General features: G+C 43.5%; 1 protein-coding gene across 2 annotated transcripts in view; it reads right to left on the bottom strand.

Annotated features, from left to right (window-relative positions):
* The window catches only part of IL17RA (interleukin 17 receptor A), a 15,293-nt gene extending 13,974 nt beyond the window's left edge, over window positions 1–1,319 (bottom strand). For both annotated transcript variants that reach the window (XM_035903385.1, XM_035903384.1), the window contains exon 1: window positions 1,298–1,319. The gene's annotated coding sequence lies outside the window, so the exon portion shown is untranslated. The remainder of the gene's footprint in view (window positions 1–1,297) is intronic.
* Window positions 1,320–11,016: the final 9,697 nt, after the last annotated feature.

Genomic DNA, 11,016 nt, shown 5'->3' on the forward strand with positions numbered 1-11,016 from the left:
GCCATTACGCAGTGCACAGTCAGTCCCCACCCCCCACCAAAGTACACTTTTAGTGATGGGAACAGTGGAAGGTGGGCACCATCCCTTCTTGTGATAACATGGTTTTAGGATTAGGAAGTAATTAGACAATCCTCAAATGCTCATTCTACCAAAAAATACCTACAGAAAACCTGGTAATTAAAGCACCTTTCAGAAAATAGTGTACTAAGCACTAAAAAAAAAAAAAAAATAAAATAGTCTTTCCCCTAGAGCAGAAAAACATAACAAGAACCATCAGGCAGAATTTAAACCAAATAGTCAAATAAGGCAGCATAAAATGGTGGAGCCGCGGTTTGGCTTAGCAGTGTTGTCAATCTGTATCACAATGGCCATCTGCCAGTGGGAAATATGATCCAAACCGATCCCACCCAACCCCTCTCCTGCCAAAAAAAGTTTTAAATCTGGTTATTTTCAGCATAGTCATCTCCCTGATCTGGCAAGCCAAACATGGCTATGAAAATACTTGTACCAGTACGATACAGGGTTGGGCACCGAGGCAGAAATGAGCCTGCTTAGAAGGACCACCGCAAAGAAAGGCCCAGGAGTCCTGCAGCGCCCTCCAGATGCCTCCGTGTACCAAATGGACAAATGCAGAACATTCTCCTTTTTTTAAGAACGTTATCCATAATCAAACTGAAGTGTTTCAGATCTGTGCCACTGCTAAAACTTGACCCCTTACACCTGATATGTCCAATATATTTGTTCAGTGGGACTTACAGTAACTCTAGTTTCCTTTTCCAAATCATAGAATCATTTAGGTTAGAAAATATCTTTAACATAATTGAGTTAATTCATTGGACTTTATGCCCAACAATTTACATTAATTGCTCTCAGCTGCACCCCTTTATGCCCCTTTTATAATTCTAGTCCATACATTAATTTTTTCATCAACTACTATCATCAATTTAATAGCTTATAATGAACATCTACTGACAAACTTGTCCTAAAATTCCCATTTCTTTAAAAATTGACCATCCCAGTTTTAAATAGAAACTAAACAAGTTGGGTCATGTTCCACCCACCTCCACACCCAAAGTCTATCCTGAAAAAGACTTAACTTCCCATTCCTCTTTTAGCTGGAGCTGATTATGGAGCAACCCAAAAACTCTCAAAGCAAGGCAATATAGCAGTGCTTCACTTACATCTCTCCGATCCTAGCAGGAAGAACTTGCTGTATGAACCCAGTTTAAAAAAAAAAAAAAAAAAAAAAAAAGCATGATCTGATGAGAAAACTGCTATGAAGAAAAAAAATACTTACTATTTCTTACGAGGCAGTTTAAATCCTGTGGGGGGAAAGAAACAAGAATATTACTCTCAGAATAGAAACTGGATTGTCAGTAATTTGCTTCTGCTTGGTGGCATGAGAGGGGCAGGAGGAAAACAATTTGATGAATAGCAAGGCATACAGACTGGAAGAATCAACCATCAAGAAGCATTGCACAAAGCTGTTAATCAGAAAACCAAAGGACACAGGCCATGAAACCTGTGCACACCTGAACTGCGTATGTGACAGTTGTAGCTGCAATAATGGTAAGAAGTTGGAGAGGCAAAAATGCAAGATTATGATAGTAGAAACCTTCCAAAATTCAGGACTGTGATAGACTGCTCGAAGTAGGTGGGTATGGTTTTAAAACACCATTCCTTTAAGTTACTGCTACCCAGCGCTGATCTCGCTGGTAATGCTCGCAGGGGCTAAGCCCATCCGAGTGGAAGCGTGAGCTCTCTGCAGCCAGGCTTGCCACAGAAGTCCTGGGTTACATACTGCCTGCTGCAGGGCATCCCCTTTGTCTTATGTTTGGGTTCAAAATCACTATGCAACCACACTCTAAACACTTAAATTTGATACATTGCTCGTAGCACACAGTGATGAAGGATCCTGTATGGCCTGAACAGAAAGGCTGCATCAGTTACGGCTGCTCTTTTTCCTGATGCCTCATAAGACGCAGGGAAGGGAAAAGACAACATTTAGTAAGTGCCAGGCTTGTGAGTAGGATATGAAGATTTTGCTTCCTAGAAATATATTTGAGAGGCAACCCATGAAGGAAAAAAAAAGTCAGAATTAGACTCTTTCATCTTAAGGATAAAGATGTCCTGAACATAAAGAAGCAACCAGAAGTTCTGTGGGCTCTGCCTGGTTTCCCCCAGGTATGCTTTGTTTACCCTGGAAGACGCCACGGTCACGAGGAAAAAGCATGTAAGCTTGCTTCGTTAATGTGATGCAAAATCCTAGCAACAAGGAAGTCTGAAGTTTTTGCTGACTAGATGAGGGCTAGGTTTCCTCCCACTCGTTTCCTTATGCCTTGACAGATAAAGGTGGATATGACTGTTTCAACATTGCCAGAATATAATTCGTTCCAGCAGAGGAGGCAAGGCAGCTGAGTTTGTAACCTCTCTGCAACTTGTTGAGGTCAATGCCAAGTGTATTGGGGCTTAGCTTATTAACGCGGTGTAGCCATGGCTATCCAAGGTTGTATTTACATTTTCAGGGGTGGATGCTTGAAAAAGCCAGCTGTGCCTTTTCAGTGGTGAACACACCCTCCAGCATGGCACAGAAAGCTGAAGCTCACGACACTAAATTGGCATTAGGCACCACTGCTGCCAGAGATGCAACCCTAAACCTCCCTTTACTTACACCCCAGCACAGCAGCCTGCCCTGTGCTGGCACAGGCATGTGCGTGACCACGCAGGCACCTGGCTACAGCCTGAACCCAAATCCAGGGGAGGAAGGGAGGTCAGCTGTGAACCACATCTTCTGCCCTTCTGCACCTCTGCTCCTGCTCGTACGAGAGAGGCTGGGAACAACCACCGGGCCTGAGGAGAAAGGTGGGCACTGCTCTTTCATGGCTGTGCTGGCTTCTGTCTGCTTGTAACAAGACAGAACTACATCCTGCCCTTGAAGTCCTCATGAAAGCAAAACACGACAAGAATTACTAAACTTTTTATTATTTGAAGGAAATACAAAATATAAGCAATTGGTTAAATCAGGTATCACACAAGCTGTGCTGAGCAACCAATTTCAAACATGAGCAGAGTTCTACTGTGAAAAAAATACTTCCAACATTAGCTAACATATTGGTGTTCCTATAAACCTTGAGTAAAAGCAGGCAGATTAAGCTTCTCATGCTTGTATAAAAAACCCATAAAAACATCTTTCAGGCTTTTGTTACACAAGTCAAAACAATACACAGGTATAAATCCAGTCCTCAGGCACCCTTCACAAGTAACACATCCACACTCCGATAAGCAGTACTAAAAACATACCCAAGATACTGTATATTGAAAAAGATTCAGTGCAAGAGCAAAGTTGTGCAATACTGACAAACTTTATTATCGTTTAGGAAAATTTCAATCAGTTCAAGGAAGGAATCTGCCTAATTGGCCACTCTGAACTTCTAAATATACACAAATCTATATAATAATTTGCCTGAGAACTGAACTTTGGTAAAGAATTGTTTTCCTACCAGCCAGTTAGCAATGTTGTATTTTTCAAAATGAAAACATCTTTGCTGCACTAAATTAGTCCTAAGACAACATCCCAGAGTCCGAACAAATATTCCTATTACTTTGCACTGTTAATGAAAGTTTCTCTCATAAATGAGGAGGGAAGGGGGATAATCAGTGACAGTCTTAACCCTTCCTTGCTGTTCTCTCACTCTGTTATCTTCCTTTCTCCCCTGCAGCTCACCTGCAGAAACCACCTGCTTTCTCCCTTATCTTTGCTCTGGATCTTCTTGGAAGTCTCCGATTGACTGTTGGATCCCCAGCCTTACTCCTAGGTTGTGGCACTAATGACACTGGAAACACCCAAACAGGGTCTTGCTAGATGGGGGTCTTGGGACAAACGGCCCCAAATCTGTGTAGCATTGCCCTGCGTGGGGCAGAGGACCTTTAACACAACCAAGAGCAAAATATATCTATGAACTTAATGTCGACATGTAACAACATGTAAGAGGTACTTTTCACTATTTTTGTTGTGCTCAGAAGGTCAAACCAGCCACAATTAAGGGAATCAACTTGATCAATTTGAATATAAATACAATTTAGTCTGAATTGTACTTTCACAATTATACTGCACCTAATCATACAGACAAATCCTCCACTGAGCATTTAGATCCTGTTGGACTTAAGAAAAACTGGTTACAAATATAGTTGTGACGGGTTGACCCTGGCTGGATGTCAGGTGCCCACCAAAGCTGCTCTATCACTCCCCTCCTCAACAGGGCAGGGGAGAAAAAAATATATTGAAAGGCTCGTGGGTTGAGATAAGGACAGGGAGAGATCATTTGCCAATTACCATCATGGGCAAAACAGACTCAATTTGGTAAAATTAGTTTAATTCATTACCAGTCAAATCAGAGTAGGAGAGGATAAAAAAAACCCCTGAATCTTAAAACAGCTTCCTCCCCCCACCCCCCTCCTTCTTCCCAGGCTTAACTTTACTCACGATTTCTCTACCTCCTCCCTGACAGTGGTGCGGGGCCATGAGGAATGGGGGCTGTGGTCAGTTCATCACACACTGCCTCTGCCACTCCTTCCTCCTCAGGGGAGGACTCCTCATACTCTGCCCCTGCTCCAGCCTGGAGTCCCTCCCACAGCAGACAGTCCTCCATGAACTGCTCCAACGCGAGTCCTTTCCACGGGCTGCAGTTCTTCATGAACTGCTCCAGCGTGGGTCCATCCTTTCCACAGGGTGCAGTCCTTCAGGAACAGACTGCTCCAGCGTGGGTCCCCTGCAGGGTCACCAGCCCTGCCAGCAAACCTGCTCTGGTGTGAGCTTTTCTGTCTCCATGGGTCTGTAGGTCTTGCCAGGAGCCTGCTCCAGCATGGGCTTCCACAGGGTCACAGCCTCCTTCAGGCATCCACCCGCTCCAGTGTGGGGTCCTCCTTGGGCCGCAGGTGGGGATCTGCTCCCCTGTGGGCCTCCACAGGCTGCAGGGGGACAGCCTGCCTCACCATGGGCTGCACCAGGGGCTGCGGGGGAATCTCTGCTCCAGCCCCTGGAGCACCTCCTCCCCCTCCTTCTGCACTGACCTTGGTGTCTGCAGGGCTGTTTTCTCTCACTTCTGTCTCTCCTGCCACCATCCAACAGCAGGTTTTCTTTCCTTCTTAAATATGTTATCCCACAGGCGCTACCACCATTGCTCATTTGCTTGGCCTTGGCCAGCAGCAGACACAGGGAAAGCTTCTAGCAGTTTCTCACAGAAGCCACCCCTGTAGCCTCCCCCACTTCCAAAACCTTGCCTCGCTAAACCCAATACAATAGTTAATAGAAATGATGTTGCAACTTTGTACCTTCCAAATCAGGTTTCCTCCACCCACACCCCAGAACACTCCCACATAGCATCTGCAACCTAAATCCTTTGATAATGGTAAAAACCTAGAAAGCAAGCAAGCAAATGCTGATTAAACCAAAACTAGCTTAACTACAATCACTGAGAAGAATATAAATGGTAACTACCAGTATGGAAAAGCAGATCAAGCTATAAAAACCCCCCTTACTCCTAGCACATCAAACGCTTAATCAGACTTTCTTAGGTAAATTATTTAGCCTGACAATGATCTTTGCATAAGCAGGTGCAGTGGTTTTGGCTGGGATGGGGTTAACTTGCTTCACAGCAGCTGGTATGGTGCCTTGTTTTGGATTTGTGGCCAAACCAGCGTTGATAACACAGGGATGTTTTAGTTATTACTGAACAGTGCTTACACTGCATCAAGGCCTTTTATGTTGCTTACACTGCTCCCCCAGGCAGGTAGGCTGTGGGTGCATGAGAATTTTGGAGGGGACACAGCCAGGACAGCTGACCCCCACTGATCAAAGGGATACCCCACACCATACGACATTGCGCTCAGCAATAAAATCTGGGGGAAGAAGGGATGACATTCGGAGTTAGGGCATTTGTCTTCCAAAGTAACTGCTACATGCAATGAAGCCCGGCTTTCCGAAGGATGGCTAAATATCTGCCTGATGATGGAGATAAATTCCATTTTTCGCTTTGCTTGTGCAGACAGCTTTTGCTTTACCTATAAACTGTCTTTATCTCAGTCCCCAGGTTTCCTTGCTTTTGCCCTTCCAATTCTCTCCCCATCCCACTGAGGGGAGAAAGTGAGCAGCTGTGTGGGGCTGAGCTGCCAGCTAAGGGTGAACCCACAACAGGCAACAAAAATAATTGGCTACTAACCATGTTTTTTTTGTTTGCAATTTAATGACTTCTATTAAAACATATCATTTAATATTCAGTCATTTTGTCATTGTGCTGTTGCAGTTATCAGTAATTATTGGAAATTGCATCATGACAAAGCCCTTATATAAATGATAAGGCATTATTTGCCTGAAGAACAGCAACATCTGCTTTCATTTGAGTGCTGGTGTTTCTGTTTATTAGCAGATAAGACATGGTTAAATGAGGAAGTGCTGCATTTCCCCTTTTTGTTTTATGATCAATATGAATATTGAACCAGCTCAGCAGATAAATGGATTCTCTTTTCCTCCAGGTCTATTGTCCCAGTTAAAATATTTGCAATGATGTTCCCAGCATTGATGAAGCTGTGCTGTTTCTGACATGCATTAAAAAGCGAAGAGCTTAATCAGGAACCATCAGTTGGTTGATGAGGATTCAGAACTGAGACTTAACAATTAAGATCTCTCACCTTTCAACACTGGGTTTCTACAGGCACAAAACCCAATAGTTTTTCTGGTATGTCACCATTCCCCAGCTCAGGATTTTCAAGGTGCTACCTACATATGTTTTTTTCCTACCCCACACTAGCCAACTTACCTGCTGTGCCAGTAACATTTTTTATATGTAGCTGACTATGCTGGAGTGTTGTAAGCTCCCGTCAGTTAGTCAAGAATTTAGCAGGTTTACCACAAGAGGGCAGGGGGGGAAGGATTCTCCCACCACACGACAGCCTACACCAACTCAACTGTTGGTCCACGCCCTTGCCAGTCCCCAGGGCGCCACAGGGATGATCTAACAGCCCAAAATGCCCAGAACAATTCATCCAGCCAGGAACTCCTCGCTATTGAAATGAGGAAGCAAAGATAACGGAAGGAGAAGATAAAGCCACACTGCAGGCAGAGATGTAACAACCTCAAAGGATACCTAGAAAGCAGTCACCATGAAAACACTCATCTCCTTTTCAGATACTGCCCAGGTGAACTGGAGCTGGGCTGCAGCTGAGGACACACTTTTGTACTAAGAAAGTGTAACTCCAGAGAATGACATCCAGAAGTCAGGAAGCAATTAAAGAAAAAGACAAGTTGGTTTTGCAGTAAAATACATCAGCTGCTTCTAGATTTGCACTGGCTACCTGCTCAGCACCATGGGGAATACCTGCTGGTTTTCCCTTGTAAAGGTCCAACCAAGCCAAAACCTTATCTGATGCAGTGGCTCATTCAGAGTACATTAACAAAGCTGTGGCCAGCAGAAGTACTTAAGCTAGTTTCCCCACCTGAGCAAGCACAAATTTACATGATACAATAGAAATAAAATTACAGTGATGATTGTTTCTGCTCACCCACGTAAAGCTAGAAGCATGTAAGAAGTGTTGACAGAATTGAGACATGAGTCAGTCTGCACACAAGAAAGAAGTGGACAAATGGGAGGAGAAGGAACAAAAATGAAGAGCTCTGTGGAAAAGCTGAAGATGGAGCCCACAGCCAGGCAACACGCTGGGCACGCTACTACAGAGGGGGCTTAAATTGAGATGTTATCTTCTTATCAGCTTCCTATTGCCTTGCAGGCCCAACAAGCAAAGCTACAGACACGGGAGACATAAATATGAGAACAAGACAATTGTGAGGTGATGCCCAAAACTATTAGAAGCAGAAGAGGACAGGCACAGTCAACTCTTCATGTTTACTTGCCATGTTTTCACAGAAAGCTAACCAAATGATTCTTTCACTCTTTTTTTTCCCAAGATTTTTCTTGCTTTTGACATCAAAAAAGAACAGACCATATGCTGTGGAGAATCATGTGAATCTGAAAAAAATGGGAAACTGATTAACAGTACCATGTCATAACAATTCAATTAAATTAATAGGAGGCCAAGATTTCCCAGCAGGATGCTGTGGTAAGTAGCAAGAAACTGCAGTGAGCTGGGCAAGCATCCAGTTTTCCTTTGAAGAGCAGCTGCTGAATGGGAAGGACTCCAGCTTCCCAAAATCCACCTCTCACCTATTAGCCATTCCACATATCTTCTGAGGCTTGGCCAACTTGTTTACTGCAGTTTCCCTTTCCTGACTCCTTAGCTAAAAGGAGCAGACATCAATAGGACACAAACATGTTACAGGAATAACTGCTGAAAGATGATTTGTTTGAGGCTGGTAGGAAACAACTATCTTCCATGAAAATGTTTTTATTTTTTAAGCATTTTTCTCTATAGTTTCTAAGTTTTTTCTCTTGCCCTCATATACATTCTCAGCAAAATAAAATCCAAACGTTGAAACTTCTTCATAAAAAAAACAGTTTTAAAGTTTTCTTTATCATATTTTAGTAGTTTTGATCACTAGCCCGTTTCATGCTGAAGTTTGCTCGTTTTGATCACTAATCCTTCTCATGCCAAGGAGTCCAGAAATATTTTAGCAGCACTAAGCGTGACCATGGTTTACAGTAACATCCTACACAGCAAAAAGATGCTGCAGAAGGGAATGAGAGAAGTCAGCCAATAGCAAAGGCAAAATGAACACATCTGTAAAGGAGGACCAGGAAAGGTCTTCCTCACATGCACCACCATAGTCCATCTTTATGAGACATGTTGCATCAATTCTTCTCCAGAGACTTTTAGTGAATATCCATCACGCTGGCAAGATGGGTTTCAGAGACCAAACTATGTACTCCTATCCAGCCCCTTGAAGATGGCAGGGTTATAAACAGTGCACTCCTCCAGGACATAAGGCATGATGTGTCGTGAAACAGTTATGGTCCAATGACTGAACACAGTGATTAAACACTTGATGGTGAACCACCACATGGGTATTTAAGCTGTGGGGTGTTTTTCCCCTGTGCATAGAAAAAAAAAAAAAAACCTGAACCCCACCTCCCTGCAGATGACATTCAAATAATAGTTACTAGAAGGAACTGGATTTGCAGCTGTGCTATTCAGCCTTACAGCCAAGCAGGTTTGATGGAGTGGTGGTGAATAAGGCCCATTAAGTGCATTTGTAGGCATTTTAATAAGATGAGCTGTTAACGAGCATTTAGCTTTACTTTCGCAATTTACAGGTGTCTACCGATACTGATATGACACTTTCCCTCTGCCACTCCATCTCCAAAACAGCCTCTGCCACATGAAAGTTTTGCTGAAAAAACCGCTGTTGCTCACCCTGACCTACCCCGAAGCTCAGCAACAGCACGGCGAGTGTAGTGGGTTAGAAAAAGGAAGTGGGTCTCACCAACCCTGCTCAGCAACAGCTTCCCACGCTGCAGTCACTCACTGGAAGGGTTACTGAATCATCCGCCCAAAACAGTGCAGCCAACAGAAAGGGAAGGGGAAATTGTTTTCAACTGTCATAACTTCAGTTGATGGTACTTTTTTCTATGTGTGTCACCAACTTCACAATTGCTTCTGAGGAGGCTGCTCATTACCTTAAGCCAACTAATTTTTGTTAAGTCTCTCTGCATTTTAGAAAATGGCTTATTGAAACCAAGGGGCAAAGTAGCAGGCTTACACATTCACTCATCTATGAGCACACCCAGAGTGCGGGGCAACAAGTTTCCTCAGTGAAAATTGGTGAGGTACTGATGAACCCCTCACCAAATTACTGTGGTTCACGATCCCTAAAAAAAAAAAAAAAAAAAAAAAAAAAAGTACAGCCAGGAAGACAAAGTCAGTCAAAGCCCAAGCATCTAAGGACTCACAGAAACTCTATAATGTATTACTCTCAAGCTCTGTGTGACTTGTTATGTGAGGTATACCCATGGTTATGTTAGATGCCTAAGCAATATTGGAATGTCCTCTTTTTCCTTTTGTTTTGATTTTACATTTACTCCACCATGCCCAGCCTAAAGTGAAACTGCAGCAGTGGACTGTTTTCTTGGGGTATTTTTAAATAGCAGCGAAGGCAGCAGAGGTCAGGTAAAACAGTGGTAAGTATACGGTCAAACATTAGGAAAGGAGGCAGAACAGACAAAGGATAGGAAACATGTCTAGGAAAAAATTACAGAAGCTTTCATCCCAAAGGACACATTTTGGTTTACGTATGTCTCTAGCTACATCTGGCTAGTTGCCTTCTCTAGACTGCTGACAGTGCATCATGACATATAAAACTTTCTAGCTTAAAAGACAGCTGCCCATTATCCTGTTTAAGCATGCACCGCTATTGTTAACAGAAATTAAAAGCAAAACCAGATCTCTTTCCCCTCCTACACACTCTTTGCATGTATTTTAGACAAAAAAAAAAAAATCCCAAACCAAAACAAACCCCCAAAACTCCCAAGAGGCACCAGCTAGGAGTTCATACTTTGGGCTGCCAAAGTTAGCTCAGCTTAGTTAGACACCACATCTGCACCTCTCAATCTATACCCTCTCTGTCTGGTTTTACAGGGAGGAAAAGCAACCAAAATCTGCCTTTTCAAAATTTCAAGTACATACAATGTTTGTTAACCTACTCCTTCAGCAGACATTCCCTGCTTCTTCCTAAAAACCCCTCAGCGGCAAGGAAGAGCTTGAAACATTTAGGGTATTAGGCAACCTCAGCTATTAGCAAAGACTCACATCCTGCTCAGTAACTTTCGGCAGTTTTAGCAAATCTCAGCCCCAGCCACGGCCCCTCACAGATGTTAGTGACCGGCATTTCCTGGCAGCCATCGCACAGCCAGGCTAATTCTGCGGTATTTACACTTCTAGTTTAACATTAAGTTAATGCAGTTCTGCGCTACCTACAGTTGCTTTGATACACACAGCCCACATCAACCACAACCCACCCCCCCCGCCGCCAAAACGTACAAAAACAAATACCCGGGCTTAACTGAGCAA

Source organism: Egretta garzetta, unplaced genomic scaffold, assembly GCF_000687185.1.
Source record: "Egretta garzetta isolate BGI_Z169 unplaced genomic scaffold, ASM68718v1 scaffold511, whole genome shotgun sequence".
Taxonomy (NCBI): domain Eukaryota; kingdom Metazoa; phylum Chordata; class Aves; order Pelecaniformes; family Ardeidae; genus Egretta; species Egretta garzetta.